Consider the following 13,507-nt stretch of genomic DNA (forward strand, 5'->3'; position numbering starts at 1 on the left):
ATGTTTAATGCCTTCTCAATAGACTTTGCTACCAGGCTATTTAGAGGGTTCAGCATGATCACAAAACAGCTGATGGCCTTCTTTCTCTGATCTCAGTAATCTCTCGAGATGCAATTACATTTATAGCTTCAGAGGTGTGTCTCCAATTATAGAAGTACTGCAAGTCAGCTCCAAGCCACTGTCTGCCACTGTTACCATGAGACTGCTGGGAACTTGTGACAGCCTGTGCCCCAGGATTTCAGGTCAGAAGACATCATACCTCCTCTTATCTGATAGAACGTGCTGTATCTTAAGTGGAACTTGACACATCTGACTGAAAAAATCTACCTTGACCTTCCAGGCTTCCCTGCCTGTTTTTCTGATGGTTTCAGAAAAAAAAAGTAGAGGAAGATATTTCTTTGGCACACAATGTAACAGGTGATGTACACACGGTATGGCTGGAGGAACACCATACCCTATGGTGGCTTGGCTCTGGGACCACAGAAGTTTCTTAGCTGGAAAATGCAAATTTGTGTCTATCCCACTGGTGGCTATGTATGCCTGCAGAAGAAAAGCACATTTACAGACGCCCGTGGCAATGAGCAGTGGAAGGATGACTTCAGGTGGAGCATGTGTCATATTGAACCACTTTCTGGTATGACTAAGATGAGTTGTGCCTTCTATCCATCTTAAAAACAGAAAGCAAATCTGAGCTGCCTGACCCCAGCTTCCTATCCAGTCAATGGAGTCAATGGCACACGGACATTTTGTCACCTATGTCTAAACTGGGCATCACCCCCCTTTCTCTTGAAGTTAAACTGCAAGGTGGGCACTGAAGTACCTTGCAGGTGCTGCAGTAGGATATCTCAGTAAAGTCTTGTGTCTCCTTAGCAAATTGCTGTCATAAAGACTAGAAAAGCAGATAGTCGATGATAAGGATAAAACAAGTCCTTAAGTACCTGTTGTAGGGGTGTAGGGGCAGACAGACTTGGGCCAGAACAAGAGTCTCCATGTTGCCTTCAACACTTCTCTGAGTTACTAGTTCAAATTCAGGAGTCTCATCAGGGCAATGGAGAATCACCCCAAGGATCACTTCTGGTTAAAATCCCAGCTCCATAAAGTATTCAGATATAGCTGAGAAATCCTCTCCTTTTACATCCTTGAAGACATTGAAAAAACCCTTTCCCTGGGGCCAGTTCCCTGACCTCTTGCAGGCCATCATTATTCATCATATCACAGGTCATCATGACCATTTTAGGCAGGAAATTAAGCTTCTCACTAAACAACCTTATCTAATCGCCAAGGTCAACATTTCAAACTCACTTGCCCTAAAGATATTTCCCCTAATATCCATAAAGCTGGGACAGATCAAAGGGTAGTTATCACATGTTATGTGTGCTCACCATTCTGGAAAGCTTTTCTCCCAGGTGCCACACCTCCACATTTTACCTGCAGCCTAATTCAGTCTATCTGGGGATGAAGCACTTTAGTGGTCATGGGGGTCAACCAGGAACTTTTCCTCTTTAGTCATACAAGGACACTTCATTCTTCTCTTGGTAGTTACATCAAGATGATCAGGATATTGATGCATGCATCAGATTCCTATTGATTCAACGAAATACTACAGGCATATGACTTTTAATTACATGGTTCTGCTGACGTTTACTCTGGCTGAGATAACCAGTGCTGTGTGCTAACTTAATCCATCCACATTCCCATATAAGAACATACCAGTGTTAAGCACACCTATAAACTGGCATGTTCGTAACTAGACAGCTGGAGAAAAGATGTGTTTGTGTGTATGCAAAGATTAAAACGGCATCATGTGCCACGTATTCACTGCTGTAAACATCAGATTTATCCATTATTAATGCCAAGGCATCCAGATTATCATTTCCAGCACTGTGTATTCATATGTAGGTGAATGTGGGTGGGTAGATATACATATATGCTAAATACATAAGCACGCACACACATATATATGTAAAAATTTGCAAGTGCATGAATATAAATGGATAGACAAATGTGTCGTGCAGAAGAGTGTTTAGGTGGAAGTTCAGATATCCAAAAAGAAATATCCTTGTGCATCTAGACACCAAATTGCTAGAAATCCTAGCATATTTATAATGAACCTTGCAGGCAGGATCTATTTCCTCCGCTGCCTTAGCAGACAGAAGTGTGCCCAGGTTCGCTGCGACCGAAGGCATCTGGCAGGCAGCCTGAATGTGAGTGTGGGCCCCTGAAACAGAGAGAAACAAATATTTGGATGCTGAGTGGCGATGAATAAATACTTGCCAGTGTTTATTCCACACCCCAGGGTGGGGCTGGCACTCAGGCTGATCAGGTGAGCCTTTTTTTGTGTTTGTTTTGTCAGTCTCCAGGGGGGTTTTCCCATCCTTTCCCAACCCTCCGGTGGGATTTGGCTTGGGAGGTAGGTCCTCTCGGCCAAAGCTACTCCATGTAACAAGAAAAGCTGCAGAGGTGGGCTGGGGACCGGCTGATCAGGGAGGTTTAATGAGCGGTATGGGGAAAGGGGAAGCATCCCTAAATACAGAGTGAGTCAAACTCACCTCTGGGGAGGGGAGGCGAAAACCCGAAGCAGAGAAGAGGCGTTGACGAGGCACCGTATGTGCTCTCAGTCACATCCTCTGCTGTTTACTCAAGCTGGAGGGATGTGAGCAGAAGTAAAACCTGATTTAGGTCACATATGCCTTTCTCTTTGCTCAGTGCCGGAGCCAAAACATCCCTTGGGCAAGAGAAGGAGGAGACGAGGAGCCGGTGCATTGTCTGGGAGATCAGATAGGACTTGATGTACAGTCCTGGACTAGCAAGGATGCCATTTCTCCCAGCTTCAGTGCTCCAAGCAGAGGGCGGGTTTTGCATCTCTCTAAACACTTTTTGGTTTTTGTGGACCTCATGACAGGCTAGTTTGGCTTATCTGAGACTTTATTTTCATAATCATGCAGCTTTGCATAACTAATGAACAATGTTCCCAGCATGTTTGGTAAAGCAAGCACTAGCTGGCGAGGAATTTATGCACCTAAACAACGGGCATGGTTCGGTTCCTCATCTCCTCCCCTTCCACCCACACTGCCTGCTTAGTGCACAGCCTCTGGGCTCTGCATAAAATCTTCGGGATTGTTAATTCAGCGTGGCAAGGGCCTAACTACAGCTCCACATCCATGCAAGTCTTGGTGCAATATTGGTTGCAGCGTGGTCAGCCTCTAGGCACTGCCCTCATGACTTAATTGGCCTCACCTCTAATTTACTGACTTGAGGACTTGAGTTTCCCAAGGCATCGGTATCCTTGGGTTTTTGGCACCTCTGACATCCATGTGCTGAGCAAAGCCAGAACGAGCTGTGCTGGGAGCCCCAGTGCAGGTAACCCAAAGCACCTGACCCCCATCTCATGCACTTTCGATGTGGGACACTGGTAGGACCAGACCCAGGTCCACCAATGCCTGTCCTCAGGCATCCAGGGCCAAGACAGCAATTCTGCCAGACCAGTAATTCAAGTGAATTAACTGGAAGAAACCTTCTCACCAGGAGATCACATGTAGAGATGGATCACAAGATCAGTGTTGTCGATTGCCTCTGGTTGGGGCAACAGCAGAGAAGAAAAAGGAGACTTCGAGCCCTGTGACCAAGCAATGGGAGAGCTATCCAACATCTGCCTGGCAGTAAATTAAACACGAGCTTTGCCTAAGCCGTGCAGCACACACTGATTACTGGAAATGACTATCTGTGACACGTGGTGACATCCTCCCCCCTGCTTCTCCTCTTCCCCTATGGTCGCAGCCGCGGCTCTCATTTTGAGCAGCTGCGCTGCTTCTCGCCTCCGAGCCAGCGCCAGGCAAAGATGCAAATCTCAGTCACTTCTTCCACTCACCACATGTGAGAAGACTGCATTTACTGGCGGAAACTAACTACCCACAGCTTTAAATACTGCTGTACTCAAAGCCTCTGTCTGCCTCCAGTTTCTCCTTCAAGGGAGGAGCCAAACCCGCATGCTTTCTACAGGGTTTATTGGAAACGGATGGACAAAATGCACCTGAAGTCAAACAGCCTTATTGCTTAGGCTGGCTGCTGCTAACTTTTTCCAACCTGGTGGAGAGTTAGGCAATGCGACAATTAAAACCTGGTTGCCAGCTGCAAAAGAAGCTGCAAATATTTGCCAGTGGCAGTACCTGCCGGGCAAGGCACAGGTTGTAAATCAAAGCATCAGCACTAATAAATGCAATGTCAAGAAGCTAAAGACAGTGTAAATATCCAGTTTGGACACCAGTTACAGGTTCTCCTCTGTTTTGTGATTCCACTGGTCCATCATCCACTCCATTAGACAACATCTGTAATTCCCCAACCCCAGCAGATTCTAAACTAGAATCTAGTGACCAAGGTGAGGTGAACGCACAAGACTGATGTGTCCTGTGGGAACGCTGTTCCCCCAGGATTGCTTAATGCCGGGTCTCAGGATTGCAGAAAATCCATAACTGGGACCATTGGGGAGGAAGGGGGATGTTGGCTCTGGAAGGCAGGGCGGATGTGTTTCCACCTTGGCTTTCTTTTGGGAGATACCCTGGCTGACTATGTGTGAAAGCAGAATGGACTTCACATCTAAACCCTGGGTTTTGACGTCTTCCCCATGCAGGTTCATCGGTCACTCAAACTACTGGAGATCCAGATGGGTACGTGACCCTTGCTAGAGGCTATAACAGAAATTTATCCCCCCAGGGATCAAAGAAGCATGCCTGGGGATCACAGAGGATGAGAAATGAGGCAATTTACCACCTCTTTTCCCAGACCCTTCCCAGACAAAGAAACCAAATACAGGGTTTGGGCTCCAACAGAGCTATACTGAATCCACTGTGCAGCCTGGATCCCTCTCTGACCTCCTGGCTCCTAAGATGCACAGATGAGCATATGCCACTCCCAGACTTGATAATAGTAATAGTAACAAAGACAACAACAATAATAAAAATAATACTAATACAACTTTTCTATTCATCGAGGGGCAGACCTGCCCTGGGGTGATTTACACACATACAGGCTCAGAGACCAGCAACTTTCAGTGGTCCAGTGACCCCAGCCGTGCCTTTTAGCTGGGGGCTGCTGTTCGGGACCAGAAGTTGCCACAGAGGCAGGGACAGCACAGAGATTTGTCAGCGTGCAGCTGAGGGTAAAACCATTTTCTGCCTCTGCCCCAAAACCCTGTGAAACAGGTGGTTTCCCACAGCTCTCCCCTTCCACATGCAAGCAGTGGGGACGCGGCCGTTGGGATGGAGTTTCACTCTGAGCGCGGGGACTTTCCCTGGGGCTGTGCATGGCACGGCCGTGGTGTGCATCACGCTCACGTGGGCCCCTCTCTGCACCTCGCCCAGCTGCTCCCAGTCTCATCCAGTTCATCCATCACGGAGGGGCATTGGCCTCTTGACAACAGGCTGCTGCCCTTAGCTGTGTTCACAGACCCCATAGGTATAATCCACATAACCCTGTGGTCCACGGACTGCATCTGTAGTCAAGGTCTCGCTCAACATCCCTTAAATAAGGACCTGATAGGAGCACTCTGATTTATTGTTGGAGAGTCCCTTTGGAGAGGAAAGCCCCATATCTGGTGCACATACCCAAGCTGGGTGGTGGGTATAGTGCGGCTCCATCCAGGAGCCATCCCTGAGTCCTGCCGTCCCCTGCACCCATCAACCACGGTGCCCAGTTAGCCCAGGCCAACACCGCACTGGGGAATACACCAAAACACTGCTGACGGTCACGGCCCCGGCTCCAGCCCTTGCCCTGACCCTGTTGGTTTGCCAATACAAACACAGCCTGGCATCTTGCTGCAGAAAGCTTCAATTTTTGACAAACCAACGTTTTCAGCTAGAAAAAAAGCTCATCCGGAAGAATCCTGCCTAGCTTTTCCTGCGTTCCCAGCCTTACTTAAACACAGCTGATTTCTCCCATCAGCCACAGCCCCTGCTATGCTCCTTGCCTGCTCAGATGAGCTCCTACAGACAGCGCAGCTATAAATAATCCCAGCCGGCATAAGAAACAACCTCCTTGACAGTTTTATTTTCTGCAGATATGACCAATCCACAAAGATTTAATTTGCTATTTGTGCATATTTGCTTTGGTCCCTTGGCTAATTACTTGAAAGAAGACACTACTGGATTTCCACCCCAGAATATATCTGGTTTGCAACTGAATGCTTCAGCGTTGTGTTTTGTCTCATCTGCCGCGAGCAGAGGTGATGATAACCCAGAGCGACTTGGTTGCAGCTAATGGGATTTATCTAAAACGTATCCGGTTCAACAGAGGAGACAAGGCCTGATTCTGCAATAGCTATTAGGCCCATTTCCTTCAGTGGATTTATTCCTAAGCCCTTGCAGCAAATGGTTACTCATCCAGAGGTATCTTGACCTCTGGCATTTGTGTACTGAGGCATGCAATTTGATTGTGAGTTAGCGTGGATCCCCCACACAGCCTGGCTTTGAACATCCCTCTATGAAACTGGACCCAGACCACTTCCAGCAATGGGTCCCACAGCTGTTTATCTCAAATCACCTCTGCAAAACAATAGGGGGATGTAGCAGCTGCTTGATACTTCGTCTGACCTTTGTGCAGGGGCAAATGCAGCCCCTTTTGAAGCAGATGGCCAATTTGCTTATGCTCATTAGCACTATAAATACCAACTTCCCAGACAGTATGTATTTATTAGTTGTTGCTTGTATTTCTTCTTGCACTGATGATTTAGTTTTAAGTAGTTCTGTGAGGAGCAGGGAGTTGGACTCGATGATCCTTACGTGTCCCTTCCAACTTGAGATATTCTATAATTCTAGGACTTTAATCCATAACCTGCAAGAGATGCACTGACATGAGAACTCCCGTTATCCCACAGCCAGTTGATGGGCTGGACATTACGACTGCGTGGGTTCCTGCCTGCTCTTGGCAAATGTCATGCTTTGTGAAAACCCTGGCTGTGCCAAAGACAAGTCACGAAACCCAATCCTCTCTCCCAGACCAGCACAAAAACCCACCAGAGCAACCAGAAAGGGAAATATTGTGCAATGCATTGTGCTGCCGCTGGGAAATACCGAGGGTTTCAGATTCCCAGGTTGCATGTAAGGAGGAAAAAAAAAAAAAAAGCCTCCCAAAGAAGCTGCAAAACTCACATTACAGGCTCAGACACACAACCAAGCTATTGCAATGGCAGCCTGTCAGCCAAAGCCCGGCTGCCCAACACGTGCATGTTCTCACCTCGTGGCGGGCGTGCGATTGCCTGGCTTAGCATAACCCTCGCAGCACCGCTGAGTCAGCCTCTTTGCAGGTAAATCGGCTTCAAGGCCGTGGCAAAAAAGCCTTCATGGGCTGGCTGACATCCTCGCAGCCCTTAATCAGCACCGGTCCCATCCTTCCCAGCCCTCGGAGCGGCCGTGCGAGCACACAGACAGCAGCAGTTTTGCTAGGAGCAGCTTCAGGAGGAAGCATCCAGCCACAGATCAGCTTAGCAGATAGGAAGGTAATTAATACCCAAGTTAAAACCACCAAGGACACACAGGTGGGCTTTTTGTTGGAGACTACCTCTCCCAACCTTTCTCCCTGTCCGGGGCATTGCTGGTCATCCAGCTCACGTAGCTTCCAAGAGCGTTTCAAGGGTTGATAGTGAGATGCCAGAGATGCTACGCTGAGCCGTAGCTGCATTCCTGAGCCTATAGCTCCTCTCTGCTGGGTCTCCCAGGTGGTGACCTGTTGGGTGGGCAAGGTGGGCATCCAGCCTAATGCGAGATAAAGGCAATGAAACCCCCATTTCATCTTTCCTGAGTGATGAAGGGCCATCCCCCATTCTCTCATCAGCGGTGTGTCTTCCCCCAGCATTCCTGCAAGTTAATTCAGTGCAGTGTTTTCCCAAAAAGGAGTGTTTTGTCAAAAAAAAGCCAACACTGTTTAAAACGTCTTCAGCAAAACAGGGAAAATGATATGTCAGTTCATGGGGTCGAAAGGAGCTCTGGAAATTTTGAAAAATAGTGGTTTCCATCCCATTTGGACAGGAAGATATTTTTATTTTTATTTACATTTAAAAGAGAAGATCTCTGGTGAACCGAAAGCCTTTGGTTTCAGCCAGCTTTAACCATGAGTCTCGCAAACCCCTTATTACAACTATTCTGACTTAATTCACTTTCCTCCCAGTCCCATCTCTCTCCAGGGTTTGCTGACTCTTGCAAGTGATTTTATGGAAGGGATGCAGATGGACTTCTCTCACCTCTGCAAGAGACGCAGTCATGGGCAAAGATATGCCAGAAGAAGATGCTTGAAATTAGTCTCTGTGCAATGGCCATGCTCAGAAATACTATAAGCCTGCACGCTGGTTTAGCAAGTCTGGAAAGGCATCCCAGTCATTATGACAAATTAATTATAGTGAATATTAGTGCTTTATTATTTTATTATGCCTTGCTTATACAGCACCCAGTCCCTGCTGGGTAATTTATAGCCAAATAAGAAAATAATTTCCCTGCCCCAAGTAGCTTCTAAAAAGTGGGCTCATCCACACCAGTGGGGCCTGTAATGGTGCAAAAATGTCACTGAGAATGTGCCCAAATAGATTATATCCTCTTAGGGAAAACTTAGAGAAAATATTAAAAAGATAAATCAAAGAGGTGGCTGGAAAGGCATTGGGATTTTGTGGCAATGACTCTGACACTGTAGATGGGTACACCTCAGGTAGAAAGGGCAACCTCCTCCTCCAAAAACCTCTCCTGGGGATGACTCCCAGGTCTTTTCTCCCACCTTTCTCCAGTAGGATAAGCCACCAGTGCAGACCCCCAAAAACCTGACATCTAACCCTTGTACCCATACAGAGAAACTGGGCACAGGGAGCTGCTGGTGGTGGTTGAGCAATTACAGAGCGGGTTAATGAGCAGGGGTGTCTGCTGTCTGTCAAAGGATAAAAGGTGGCCTTGGGGTACTGCAGAAGGAGGACAGGCTTGGGAGATGCCTACACACTGCGTAGAAAATAGAGAGCGAGAAGCGAACGTGTGGCTCTGCAAATGCCTAGCAAACGCTGAAGGATGGGGCAATTAGAGAGAGTAAGATGGATGCATGGCAGGAGAGCACGTCTGCCGCTTGTCACAGATGAATCAAGGCTGGGCAGAAGGAAGAGTGAGTGAGTCAGGGCGCCTGGTTGGTAGGGTGGTGTCACCCATCGGAGCGGGTGACTTTAATACTGTCTGGAAGGTAAAAGAGCAGCCCAGGAACAGCCAGAGTAAGTCACAGTCCTTGCAGCATCACCAGTGGGAGAGCCAGGAAGGAAATCAGCCATTAACCCTTATACCATCACCCTGAAATCTAGGTCGATGGTGTGATTTGCTTGCAGAGACACCCCCGAGGACAGCGTGCTTGCAGCACGGAGTGGATGGGGCGACCAGGTACCCGTATGAGAGCTACAGCTTTGTTCCCCTCCTTTCTTACTGGTGCACCAGTGCCCTGGAGTAAGGAGTGGGTAGAGATGGACCAAGAACCAGAGAAATCCATGGTGATGTTTGCTTCTCCATGCTGCCATATGGTGGGACTCCTGCTCCCAAGGGAGGACATCAGTATTTTTAGGTACTCCCCACCTCTCCTAAACCAACATATTCCCTGCTAGCCAGAAAGCCTTCTCCCCTCTTCATCGGCAAAAGGCAGCTCTGCCCACAGGTTGGCATCCAGCTTTGGTGGAGGCATCCAATGCAGGCTAACGCAAGCTCTTCAGTCTGGTTTGGATGACATTTATCAAAATGCTGGGTTTTCTTTCTGCTGATGCTGAGTCAGTTGTTTTAGTGGATAAAGGCGGCGGAAGGCAAGACCCAGCTCTGGAAATACCTCCTCATAATGACCAAAATCACAGCTTAATTGTGGGGTTTGAGCTGCAGCTAGAAATATCTGGATTTGGGGCTGTGCTCATTCTTGAGCTGCCCTCCACCATGGTAATTATTCGTTAGGTCTTAATTACTGTTTCTCTCTGTAGCTCTAATTCAGCCATGCTTTTCGGTCACAACCTCTGCTGCCATCCACTTTTCTAACTTCTGCACCAGGCCACCGGTTGGTACAAATTTTTGCCAGCATTGATTTCAGTACAAAGAGCACTCAGATACCTCTTGTGGCAGTAAAGACCAAGTAACATTTGCTGGGTATCTGACTGGGAGTGAATGCAATATAAGATTCTGTACCTTGTACTAGAGAGAGAAGCAATTCACAGAGCCTGCATGATCCTGAATGTTGTCTCCTCACCATCCCTTCAGATCATGCTAGGTCTGAGTCTTAGATCAGCAGGATTGTATCTTCTCACTTTGCCAACAAGTTGAGTGGACAGATGCATCAGCTGGGTTTTGTCTGGCTTGTCATGAAGCTCACCAGACTCAAGGAACCTTGTCATGGTCTTATCAGGTTGCAAATTAAATTCCCCTTAGGATCGTGGGAGATAACATTCAGGAAGACCTCTCAAGGCATTTAGTCCATCATCAGTTGGGTTGGAGCTGCTGGGTCCTCAAGGGGTAATGGTGGCTCATGAGGAGGTGAGGAATGTTGGGCCTGGCAACACTCGGTACACCATTGACCAATTTCTTTGTATTCTGTTGCTCTGTGGACAGTCTCGTGTTTACACACGTTGGCCAGTGCATCAGACCACAAGGAAAGCACGGAGCAACCCTTACAATGAAGGATTCCTGGGGCACAGAGCCCAGCCTGGCCCCAGCAGCAGCAAGGACTGGTTCCCCCCATGGCCTCCCCAGATCAGGCACTGGTCCTGGGGCTGGACCATGGAGCAGGACAGAGGATCAGCAGGATGCAGCAGGGCGCTTTCAGGGGGAACATGACACATGAAGCCAACTTTGTGGATGTAGGCACTGTACATGAATTTCAGGGGTATGTCAACCATTTTGGTATTGACTTTTACTACTATTCCTCTGTCCACATGATGTAATTTCTTCTAGCATTGCTGACAACTAGATTCAGTTTCAATTCTATTTTTCTGACCATTTCCCAGAAGCATTCCCAGCAGAAGTCAAGTGACCAAACCATTAAGGTCTCCCCTGGGTCCTGCCATGGCTGCAGAGACCTGCAGCTCTGCAAACAGAGATCAGATCGTCCACAGTGAGCAGGTCATACACCAAGAGGAAAGAGATTAGAAAGGAAAGGCACATGGCTGGGGAAATAACACAGCCTGATTTCTCAAGTGACCTGTTTACTGTAAAAAAAAACCAAAACAAAAAACTCTCTGTATTTACCCAGGAAGTTGCAAGGGACTGTCACAAGGTATAGGTCACTGACCAGCTATTTTAAGCAGCACCTCAAAGACAGAACTGTTTGCAAATGGCTCTGATGGCTGCTCCTCATCACTGCGCAGAGTGGGAAGCAGGGCTGGGAGGATGCTCTGCAGTGGGCAGGAGGGTAACAGAGGGGCTGCAGATGGAGGTTTCTCCAACAGGAGCAACCCACAGGGCTTAGGAGCATCTGGGCAGGTCCAGCTGCAGACTGGATGGCTGTTACTGGTGGCATGGCTACTGTTGTCCCCTTTCTCTCCTTCTAGATGAGTCCTTTTTTTACTTGACCTTTTAAATTCAGAGAGGTTTTCAAAAAAAACTCAAAGTCTGTGTGGTTTTTGGAAAGAGCGGGACTTCAGCGTCGTAGGTCTTCCCGTCTACTGCTGGTGGGACATTGCCTGGTGAAAAGCCAAGGCAGGCATGGCCAAGGGTGGAAGAGGCTCTCAGTGCCACGATGGGCAGGTGGGAAGAAGGGAAGCCAGCAGCTAGTGGTGACTCCCATGAAGGCAGGTGAGCTGAAGGATGGGACCAGTGTGGGACCCTTGACCACTTGACTGGGCAGGCCAGCAAAGATGTGCAGTGCCAGGGCCAGAGGACGCCTTAATGGGCTCCATAGCAAGACCCACAACAGAAGGATTTTACTGGGGGGCATGAAATTGCCGGGTGTGAGCTTGCCCCTCTTCCAAGATCCACCCTGAGCCTGACCGCTCATGCAAAGGGGCTGTTTCATACCCAGGGAGGGGGCAACTTGGGGAGAGGAGGATGGCACTGCCCCATCGCACCCCCTCAGTCTCAGAGAGGAGAGAGGACACGGATGAACACACAAGTAAGGGAAATGCAAGGGTCAAATATTCACGTCCACGCAGCTTTCCCTTAGCCACGAATGAAGCCTGGGCTCTGAGCCCACCCTGGGGATGGGAAGGGACCCTGACACTTAGAAGGGTTTAGGCACAGAGCAGCAAGACTGTGATTTACACGGGTCTGTGCACAGCTGCAAAATAAATTTTCCATATTTCAGTAGAAATATATTCCTTCCCAGGATATGTTTGTCATAGCAAAAGTGCATAAATGCATCTAGATACCTGGAGCTGTTGCAAATAATTCCCATCAGAGCCATAAGCAGTTAGTAAGTTGTTTCCCCTTGCAAAATATCCATTTCTTTTTATTTTTTCTCATAGGTGAAAAAAAGAAAGAAAAATCCCTCCAATCCCATGACGTGATGGCAGTCACTCCCCAGCCGGAGGCAGGTGAGTGGGGTGCCGGCTGGGCTTCATCCAACACTGTAAAGGTTTGCCCGTGGTTTATTTAATCCCTTGCACGTATCAGACACATTCCTGAGCCATCAATCAGAGCTGAGTCAGCCAGCGTGACTGGTCTGGTTTTTTTTTTTGTTTTTTTTTTTTCAATCACAAGTTCTCTAGCCTTGTTTGCCAGCAGTGAGCTGGGGTTTTTTGGTGCTTTTTTTTTTAAATGAAAATGGGACTTGACTGGGAGCAGGGAAATGTTCCCGCTGTCAAGTATAACCTTTAAAGCCGCCCAGCCTCAAGGAACATCTCTTGTCTGCAATACTACAAAATGCATCACATGAAAGAAAAATAAAGGCTGCTGCCTGGGATGGCATTGGCCCACGAACCCCATCCTTGCGTGGCTCTCCTTCACGACACAAGCTCCACCGTGCCCCTGCAGAAATAAAAAGCTTTTTGCAGGGGGTGTTCTCTTGCAGAGCAACCTTGAAAGCGTTGCCCACAGCCACGCTCTGGGAGGCAAAGCCTTCTCCCTGTGCTCCCCCTGCAAGGATAAGGTTATCACGGCTTCAAATCAGCCCCTGCCTACCCGGGGAAGGCAGAGGAGAAGTGCTGCTGTTGTGGCTACACGTAATCTCAGCCCACCGCAGCGGGCTGCTTTATCGAAGCCCCTCGCATCCTTTGCGGGACACTCTGCAAGGCAAGGCTACACTCCCTGCCCTAAAATACGGCAGGAGCATTTTGTCTCTGCTTGGGTCAAGGAGACAGCCAGGTTGCTGGAGACTTAAAAAATAAAAAAAAAAATTAAAAAAAAAATATAATCGTGGTTTCTGGCTTTCTCGGAGAGCATGGGTCCTCCCTGCCCCCAGGATGCTTGCAGAGGGATGAGCATCACCCTAGAGCCTCACATATTTGCATGCAAGCCTAGGAAAAAAGGTATTGCAGATGCCTCAATCAAGCTTCAAATCAGAGACCCCCCTCTCCGTGGTGAGGGGTCCT

Source organism: Haliaeetus leucocephalus, unplaced genomic scaffold, assembly GCF_000737465.1.
Source record: "Haliaeetus leucocephalus isolate CR32 unplaced genomic scaffold, Haliaeetus_leucocephalus-4.0 Scaffold751, whole genome shotgun sequence".
In the NCBI taxonomy this organism is placed as follows: Eukaryota; Metazoa; Chordata; class Aves; order Accipitriformes; family Accipitridae; genus Haliaeetus; species Haliaeetus leucocephalus.